Source organism: Balaenoptera musculus, chromosome 3, assembly GCF_009873245.2.
Source record: "Balaenoptera musculus isolate JJ_BM4_2016_0621 chromosome 3, mBalMus1.pri.v3, whole genome shotgun sequence".
Taxonomy (NCBI): Eukaryota; Metazoa; Chordata; class Mammalia; order Artiodactyla; family Balaenopteridae; genus Balaenoptera; species Balaenoptera musculus.
Window position 1 is genome coordinate 32,905,218 of NC_045787.1, and position 10,466 is coordinate 32,915,683.

Genomic DNA, 10,466 nt, shown 5'->3' on the forward strand with positions numbered 1-10,466 from the left:
AAGCCTAATTCCTTGTACTCTAGTACATAAACGGGCAATAAATATGACATGGCAGTTTCATACAGAAGTAGATTAAATATGTCTCTGTTATAAGTGGGCTCCCATTTTCCTCTTTTGATTTTCCCGTCCTCTTTCCTTGCTCCCTCCTCCCTCTCCTCTCTCTCCTGTCTTCTCTTTGTTTCTCTCCTCCTCTCTGGTCTCTCTTCCTCTCTTCCTGTTTCTCTTCCTCTTTCTTTGCTTTTTCTTCTTGTAGTAAACAATAACAACAAAAGAATGACGTCCAGTATAGTTAAGTGTGGTTCAATTCAACACACATTTACTGACTACTTGTTGGGCAAAAAGCCCCGTGATGGAGGTGTGTGGAGGTACCATCATGAGAGGTCACGTCCTAACCTCAAGGAATTTGCAATCTATGGGGAGAAGCCAGTCCACTGACACAACTAACTGACAAATGATCCAGAGCAGTAATAATTATGCTAAGGCATAAACCAAGAGCATAACGAATTGTGAATTCTGTCCACAGAGCACAAGGGTAGTGCTTGAGATGGTCTTTGAAAGTAGAGATGAGCCCTCTGAATAACATACAGAAAAACTCATCTTCTTTCTCTAAGTAGAAGACAGCAGACCCTCTAATTAACCTATTCCTTCATCAATATGAATAGTGAACATAAATAATCTCATTTTCTTGATTTTTTTCTATTTATTTACCAAAATTTAGACTGCTATTCAAAGCAAATGTACAGTGTTCAGCCATGATACTATGATAAAACATATATTCAAAATACTTTTTTTTCTTCAGAGCAGAATTCATGTAGGAAACAAAAATAAAATGAAGAAACAGTATGAGATTTGGAGTTCAGAAACTTGGATTGTGTCTAAATTCTGCTACAAACTAGTTGTATTACTCTGGGAAAAATCAGTCTCTCTGGACGGAGTTTGAGTTTTCAGTTGCAAAGATGAAACAATCAGGTTAGTTAACATAAAAGTCATTCCCTGCATGAAGCAACTTTGTTTTCACTTTCTCAGTGATACCAAAACCAGGTATACTGTTATTTTTAATCCCTAAACAACAAACTTATAAATGAATTGTTTGGACTGTGCCCTTTTGTGGTTAGGGAATTTCTGATACTCTTCCCCACATAAACCCAGCATGGAGACTTCCTTCGTCCTTGCACTGATAGCAGGGGCCAGTGATGTAGGGAGAGGAATTTGGAGAAGCATCTAGGGATTGAACCAAGGCAACTGTGGACAGCAAAGGAAGACACATGAATGTACTTTCACAAAGCCTCATAAAATGACTTGAGCCTCAGTTAATGATTCTTGATTAATAATCCTCAAGAGACATGAGCTATGAATTGCTAATCTGAAACATGTATAAACAGCACTTACTCTCCTGTATATTATTAAGCATGCTGCATTTTAAAATTGAGGCTATGGTTTTAAAGTCATCCCTCAGGAATTCAGAAGAAGCTTAAGAATTTAGTCTTGACAAGGGAACTTGCTGATGGATTTATAAAGTGGTTTCACTCTCAAGTGATAAATAATTCAAGCCTCTACAGATGAGTAAGTAATTTTCTAGCAAATTGTTTCCCCAAAGCCTCTCATATTAAGCATTTCTAGCTTCATTACTAACAGGTGTCAGGAGAAGAACACAGCCTGACTTTGTAATTTGGAATAGTGAGAGAAGCGACAGGAGACCTTTGTACCTCTGAACACCATGTCTGGTGGCCTGACATCATGAGAGTTGGTTTTCTGCTTTCTGAAGCTTATTCAACCCTAGTCAGAGATTTTAGAAGGACTAGGTCTTAACTGTCTCGGTGACCTCTTGGACCCTCCGGTTGCATTAGTGAGAAATGAAACATCTTTTTGGCTGAGGAATTCACCTTTAATGGTTTCTAGATAATTCAAAGTAAGATTCTTTCATTACCACAGCGTTTCAGAATGAATTACTTGGGTCCTGTAACTGCATAAGTATACAAATCTTAGAAGAAACAATCATCAGTATATTTTTAAGGAATAGAAAAATAGTTCCAGAAATACAATATTCTTTTCAGCTGTTTCATTCATTGTGCTCTTATATCTCCAACAAATATTTCTAAGTTTTGCTGTATTAAGTTTTGTAATGATTATTTTTTACTTCAGAGAAAATAAATTAAAAATACTATAAAAAAGAGACAATTCCATTGCCTATGGGTGATTATCTTATATTTAGAAAGAAAAATCTTTTACTTTTGTTTTTGAAGAAACAATCACGTTTCTGTTGTTTTTTGTAATAAGTAATCTTATTATTTTTATAAGATTAAAAACACATTTCTAATTCATGATTTTGATGGTTTCAGTGGCTTCTAGGTATGCTGTAAAAATGTGGATATCTTTTTTTTTATATCTTTATTGGAGTATAATTGCTTTACAATGTTGTATTAGCTTCTGCTGTACAACAAAGTGAATCATACGTATACGTATACATATATCCCCATTTCCCCTCCCTCTTGAGCCTCCCTCCCACCCTCCCTATCCCACCCTTCTAGGTCGTCACAAAGCATCGAGCTGATCTCCCTGTGCCATGCAGCAGCTTCCCACTAGCCATCCATTTTACATTTGGTAGCGTATATGTGTCAATGCTACTCTCTCAAAAATGTGGATATCTTCACATTAAACTTAGAAACTTTTAAAATTCTACAGTTGTTCAATTAATTTTGTAAAAACAACTTATTAAGTAAAGCTGTTCAAAACATTTTAATCAAGTGATAGTAAACTATTAGGTAAAATTTCAAATAATAAAATTTCTGGTTAAAAGTCACACTCAAATATGAGTAGGAATTTTTGCTGGAAAGAAGGCAAATCACAAGACCATACTCTGGATCCAGGATTGAGAAACAAACATAACTTTCATGGCTGGTCCTTGCGTTGATGTATGTAATTCTTCCTCTGCTTCTGTAGTGCACAGAGATGAACACGCAAGTTCAAGTAGAGGAAACTGGAGCCCATGACAGCATTTTGTGCTGACTAAAATAGAAAAGTAGATATATTCATTAATAAATATTAGAGATGTTTAACAGTAAAGTTACTTGATCTACCCAAGGTTCACTTTTATCTTCTATAAAATGGTTAGGTGAGAAGATTAAATGGGTAATGCAAGGGAAAGACATGGCACCAAGTTTTCATTAAGTTATTGTTATCTGTTATTTTGTTTGTGTTGTTCTTGTTCTTGTTGAATTTATAACATAAACGGAAAACAGACTAATCAGGCCACATCATTCCAGCAGCATTATGCTTATTGAAGTTTTAAGAGTATGGTTTCTGATTTTAAGAAAACGTGTTTTTCCAGGACTTTTTATGAAATAATCATACTCATGATATAATCAATCTAATTGTTACTCAATAGTAGTTACTTCTTAGGCATTTCTCATTTATATTATATTTTGTCAAATAATATTCCTTAACTCCTCACTGCTTCCTGATAGTATATTAATTCAACAAAAGCAAATATACAGATCATTTTACAAACTAAACTATGTGATTTCTAAGTCTGTTTCTCTTTATTGATTATTTTTATTTCTCTTATTGGTCATATTTTCCTGCTTCTTTGAATGTCATTTTTTCCCCATTAGATGATGGGCATTATTAATTTTTTTCTTGTCAAGTGTTGAATATTTTTGAACTTTGTTCTGTGACACAGCTAAGTTACTTGGAAACAATTTGATCCTTTCCGAGCTTGCTTTTAAGTTTTATAAGGTGTGGGGACCAGGCAACCTTAATATAGGTCTAATTTGGCCCCATTACTGAGGTGATGCCTTTGTCAGTACTGAGTCCCATGAATTATGAAGTTTTCCACTTTGGCTGGATTCTCTGTTCAAGAGTTCAATCCACCTCTAACAATACCTACCCAAAGATAGCATCAGATTCCACAGGTAAAGGGTTCAGTCCCAAAAGACTGCCCCACACCCCACTCCCCACTTTACATGCCAGTCACAAGCCCAGGTTATCACCTGTGCTTCTGACCTACCAGCTATAGATTGGAGTTTCCCATGAACCCCTCCTCGGGTTCCACTAATTTACTAGAGTAGCTCACGGAAACTTAGTGAAACATTTTATTACTGGATCACCAGTTTATTATAAAAGGCTAAAACTCAGGAACAGCCATATGAAAGAGATGCATAGGGCAAGGTATGGGGAAAGGGCATGGAACTTCCATGCCCTCCCCAAGTGCATCATTCTGCCCACATCTCCCAGTGTTCACCAACCTGGAAACTCACTGAACCCTGTCCTCTTGGGTTTTTATGGAGGCTTTATTGCTTGGGCTTAATTGATTAAATTGTTGACCAATGGTGACTGAATTCAATCTCCAACCCCTCTCCCATCTGCAGAGGTCATGGACTGAAAGTTCCAATCGTCTTAAGCTGGCTCCAATGGCAACTAGTCCCATCCTTTGATGCTTTCCAAAAGTCACCTCATTAATATAACAAAAACTTCTTTATCACTCTTAATACTTAGGAAATTCCAAGGGTTTTAGGAGCCCTGAGCCAGGAACGTGGGTGGAAACCAGATATATATGACAAATATGTTTTGGTCATCTGAATGATAAAAAAATATATTTTTATATATAACAATATTGCATATGATTTTAAGGCCAACATGAATCAAAATCTGCTACTGCCTACTGTGACTTAACAACATGTGGGCTATATCAGGATAATTGTTTTTCCCAATTTACAAAACATTAGTGCAGTAGAAAAGACAATACTAAGGAAAAGAAGAGAAAATAAGCTTAAAGACAGCAACACTGTACAATTTAAACTATAAACATTTGCTTTATAAAGATAAACTATACAACATAAGAAGCCAAACTTTTAAAAGCATGTGTGTGTGTCTATGTGTTTGTGTCTGTGTCTGTGTGTGTATGTATATATCTTATTTGCATTAAAAATTGGCAAAGTATCTCATTCACAAGTTATAGTATTTAGACAGATTTGTTGCTCTGAAGTTGGAACTTAAATATTTCCCTTGCTTGTCAAGAAATGTCACTTAGAAGATTTATTAAATGAGTACCATATGCACATCTAAATTTAGACAGTTTTATTTAAGTGACTGAACTAGAAATTCTCACAAGGGCCATTTTACCTCAATTTGTGCTGACTGCATTGTTGTTAGATATAGCTTTCTCCACTGCAGGAGGATCATCAGGCTTCTCTGAGTATTTTGCTAATGTCTGGGAATACCTCTCCTTCCTTTGGCATATGGTGGAAGAGCATGTATGTATGAGAGGACCTTAAAAGTGGAAAGGATGTTAGGTGGTCGTACAGGCTCACCTATGTCTACTGCAGGACTCCTACTCTCCTCCGCACTCTTTCAGTTCTTAGCGGGTGGCAACTTGGCCTCTGCTGGAAAACGACCAGGAACAGGAACTTTACCGCTTCCACACAGCTAGACTATACCATTTTGACACAACTCTAAATTATTAGAAAGCCCAGCTGATGAGTCAATTTCTTTGGTTTTGGAAAGCCTATGTTTGCTGCAGATCTGTCCTTTGTAGTAGGAAAATTCTGTTCTTGCTTCCATATGATAGTACTTCAAATATTTGGAAAGGTTTCCAGAACCATTCTACACCTCACAGATTTTCTGTTTTCTAGGAAATTCTCTAAATGATCTCTTAAATAGTTCTTCCAATAACATGGTTTCCACGTCTCTTACCATCCTTCTCATTTTCTTCTGAATACTTTCTAGTGTTTAAAAGCCCCTCTTTACTGTCTGTAACTGATAACAATATTTCATATTGATGTGGACATTGAATTTCTCTTACTTCAGCATAAGATTTAAGGATTTTTTGTTTGGTTTTGTTTTTTGGTAGTTGTTAGCAGCTCTATTACATTGGGTTTCTATGCTGTAATTAACTCACAGAAGCTTTTTCACTTGAACTGCCAGCATACCAGATCTTCCCCAACTTATATTTGTGCAAAAGAATTTTAAAAGCCAATCCCCAAATGTATTACTTTGTTAAATATATTCTTATTTATTTTGGTTTATCATTATAATTTACTTTGATCATTTTGTCTCCTAACTTACTGAATATACCTCCTAGTTTTTAGAAAAAAATTAAATTAAATATATCTACCTTAAATGAGGGCAAGGAATTCTACTTGCTTATTCATTTCTCTGTTTCTAGTTCCTAGAATAGTGCTAGGCATATAATAAGTGCTCAATAAATATTTGTTGAATGAATAAATTAAAAATAAACATTTAAAAATATTTTAGAGCCTATAAATTGGGTATCATCTCCCCCACAAGAATATTTAGGAATTGATAACACTGGCCAGCCAGTAGGGAGAGAATATTAAGGGACCAGAGACATGTTTATTGAGATGAAGGATAAATATTTTTAAAGAACTAAGAAAATAAGCTTACACTTACTCAGGTAGGTGAGCCAACTTCTGGATCCTGGGATTTCAGGTGGCATACAAATATAGAACAAATCATAGCTACACATGACACAAGGAGAGACATACTTGTCAGCAGGAAGGAGAATTGAGTTTGTGAGGACCAGAGACTCCCAGAGAGGAGCACAGCAGGAGTCTGGAGGCCTCAACAACCCCAACCCAATGGACAAAACTCAGCTACTAGAAGGAACAGAGCAGAATAATAATTAATGGAAAACAGGATCATATAGGTTTAAGGATGGACTGCATGGGGAAGGGAGTGGGGCTAGCACTGCATTTTGAGGACAGCTACCCTGGTGCCCAAGATTTACTCCTAGTTCTTAAGATCTGGGTCTAATTGGAAGAAGACCTTGAGGGATAAGAGTGTCAGTGTTATGGACTGAATATTGTGTTCCTTCAAAATTCATATGTTGAGGGTGGACCTAGAGATTATCTTACTAAGTGAAGTAAGTCAGAAAGAGAAAGAAAAATACTGTATGATATCACTTATGTGTGGAATCTAGAATATGACACAAATGAACTTATTTACAAAGCAGAAATAGAGAACAGACTTGTGGTTGCCAAGGGGGAGGGGGATGGGAGGAAGATGGATTGGGAGTTTGGGATTAAGATGCAAACTATTATATATAGAATGGATAAACAACAAGATCTTACTGTATAGCACAGGGAACTATATTCAATATCCTGTGGTAAACCATAGTGGAAAAGAATATGAAAAAGAATATCTATATCTATATCTATCTATATATCTATCTATCTGAATCACTTTGCTGTACAGCAGAAATTAACACAACATTGTAAATCAACTATACTTCAGTAAAATCAATTTAAAAAATTCATATGTTGAAATTCTAAGCCCCAATGTGGTAGTATTAGGTGGTGGAACCTTTGGGAGGCAATTAGGTCATGAGGGTGGAGCCCTCATGAATGGTATAAGGGCCCTTATAAAGGAGACCCCAGAGAGGTCTCTTTCTGCCATGTGAGGTTACAACAAGAAGCTGGTGTATATTCTGCTGTCAAGATTGGCTTGGGAAAGGGGTCTGGTTCTGGACTGCCTATAGGGAGAATTTGGAGAGTCACTTTCTAGAAATGGGACAGATGGAGAAAGGAAAATCATGCAGGAATTGAAATGTGAGGCTGGACCCTAGATTATTCTGTCTTTATTGACATTGATGAACCATCTATTTGAGGATTGATTCTCAATAATTCTATGAATTTTTCTCCCTGTATGTATCCATCACATAGTTTTCTCTCTTGACTCTATGGTTGTGAGAGTTTTTGTTAATTGCTCAGTTGAAATAAAACTATGCTCTTTAAGGCACTCCTAATGCTTTTGTTTTGTTTTATAAAGATTGTACATTTATTTATGACTGTCCATATCTACCGAAGTGATTCTCTATGAGCCTAGTTCTCACTTTCACTTTTTCTTTTCCCCTTTATGCTCATTCTTCCTTCTGCACCCCTAATCACAACATCAGACAGTAAAATTTCACAGAGAGTACAAGGGGAGGAAAATAGATTTATTGAGCACATACTAGATGCTAGATACAATATCTTGGTGCATTTAATTATTTTAATGTCTAATCCTCCAACAAAACTATAAAGTGGGCATTACTATTCTTATTTCACAAATGAGGAAACCAAGGCTGACAGAGGATATAATGAAAGGGGCTTGGAAAGAAAGACAATTAAATTTCAAAGGCAAACTTGGTCTTTATGATCTAGAATCGAGTCAAGTGGTTAAGTAGAGGAAGTTTCTCTATAGTACTGCCTTCACATTTTCCTTTTGGGACCGATTCTAATGTCTATCCTCCTTGTGTCCTATCCAAGCACATAAGTAGTTCAAGCTTGGATTCAGTCCAAACTTACTTATGTCATATCCCATTCTCTAAGGTATATCATCCACTTGACAAGATCAGAATGGAATAATCCAATAAATTTCTCTCTGCATCTGCCCTCAAGGTTCAGCTGTTACCGATACGGGGTAGATCTGTGTATTTTCAGGGGGACTTCTTGAGACCCCTGAAAATGACAAGTGTGCAAATTTCAGGTATCATGATAAGCTGGATTATTCTGAGATTTGAGGCAGGAGTGAAGTCATGAAGACAGCAAGATTTTCAGAGTCTTTAAAACATCCCACACCCAGTGTGTTCAGGGGATACCTTGATTCTCATGTCTTTGGCTTATATAGTGTACATTGTCATCTTTACAATGCTTACACATACTTCATCTCCTCAAAGCCCCACAAGGTAAAGAAGGGCATCTATTTTTAACTACATTTTACTGTTGAGGAGACCAAGGCTTCCACTGACATGGCAACTTGCTCACATCTCCTGACTTCAGGAATATTCCCCTTCCCTAATTTCTTTAGTGGAACCAGCAGGTGCTCAACGTGAGTTGGAAAATGGATTGATTGAGTGTTTAAAAATTTTGTTGACTGGGCGCCTTCAAGATGGCGGAGGAGTAAGACGTGGAGATCACCTTCCTACACACAAATACATCAAAACTACATCTACATGTGGAACAACTCCTACAGAACACCTCTTGAATGTTGGCAGAAGACCTCAGACTTCCCAAAAGGCAAGAAACTCCCCAAGTACCTGGGTAGGGTAAAAGAAAGAAGGAAAAACAGAGACAGAAGAATATGGATGGGACCTGCACCTCTGGGAGGGAGCTGTGAAGGAGGAAGAGTTTCCACAAACTAGGAAGCCCCTTCACTGGCAGAGATGGCAGGTGGGTGGGGGTGAAGCTTCAGAGCCACGGAGGAGAGCGCAGCAACAGGGGTGCGCAGGGCAAAGGGGAGAGATTCCCTCACAGAGGATGGGTGCCAACCAGCACTCACCAGCCTGAGAGGCTTGTATGCTCATCCGCTGGTGCAGGTGGGGGCTGGGAGTTGAGGCTCCAGTTTTGGAGGTCAGGTCCCAGGGAGAGGACTGGTGTTGGATGTGTGAGCACAGCTTGAAGGGGGCTAGTGCACTACAGCTAGCCGGGAGGGAGTTTGGGAAAAATGTCTGGAACTGCCTAAGAGGCAAGAGACCATTGTTTTGGGGTGCGCGAGGGGAGAGGATTCAGAGCACCGTCTAAACGAGCTCCAGAGATGGGCGCAAGCTGCGGCTATCAGTGCACACCCCAGAGACCGCATGAGATGCTAAGGCTGCTGCTGCAGCCACCAAGAAGCCTGTGTGCAAGCACAGGTCACTATCCACACCTCCCCTCCCGAGAACCTGTGCAGCCTGCCACTGCCAGGGTCCCGGGATCCAGGGACAACTTCCCTGGGAGAACACACGGCGCGCCTCAGGCTGTTGCAACGTCACGCTGGCCTCTGCTGCCGGATCGCCCCGCGTTTCATACCCCTCCCTTCCCCCGGCCTGAGTGAGCCAGAACCCCCTAATCAGCTGCTACTTTAACCCTGTCCCGTCTAAACAAAGAACAGACACCCTCAGGCGAGCTACACGCAGAGGCAGGGCCAAATCCAAAGCTGAACCCCAGGAGCTGTGCGAACAAAGAAGAGAAAGGGAAATTTCTCCCAGCAGTCTCAGGAGCAGCAGATTAAATCTCCACAATTAACTTGATGTACCCTGCATCTCTGGAATACCTGACTAGACAACAAATCATCCCAAAACTGAGGCGGCGGACTTTGGGAGCAACTGTAGAATTGGGGTTTGCTTTCTGCATCTAATTTGTTTCTGGTTTTATGTTTATCTTAGTTTAGTATTTAGAGCTTATTATCATTGGTAGATTTGTTTATTGATTTGGATGCTCTCTTCCTTTTTATATATATAAAAGCTCTCCCAGAGATTTCATCCCAATGCTAAGATCCAGCTACACTCAATGACCAGCAAGCTACAGTGCTGGACACCCCATGCCAAACAACTAGCAAGACAGGAATACAATCCCACCCATTAGCAGATAGGCTGCCTAAAATCATAATAATTTCACAGACACCCCAAAACACATCATCAGACATAGTCCTGTGCACGAGAAAGACAAGATCCAGCCTCATCCACCAGAAAACAGGCACCAGTCCCCTCC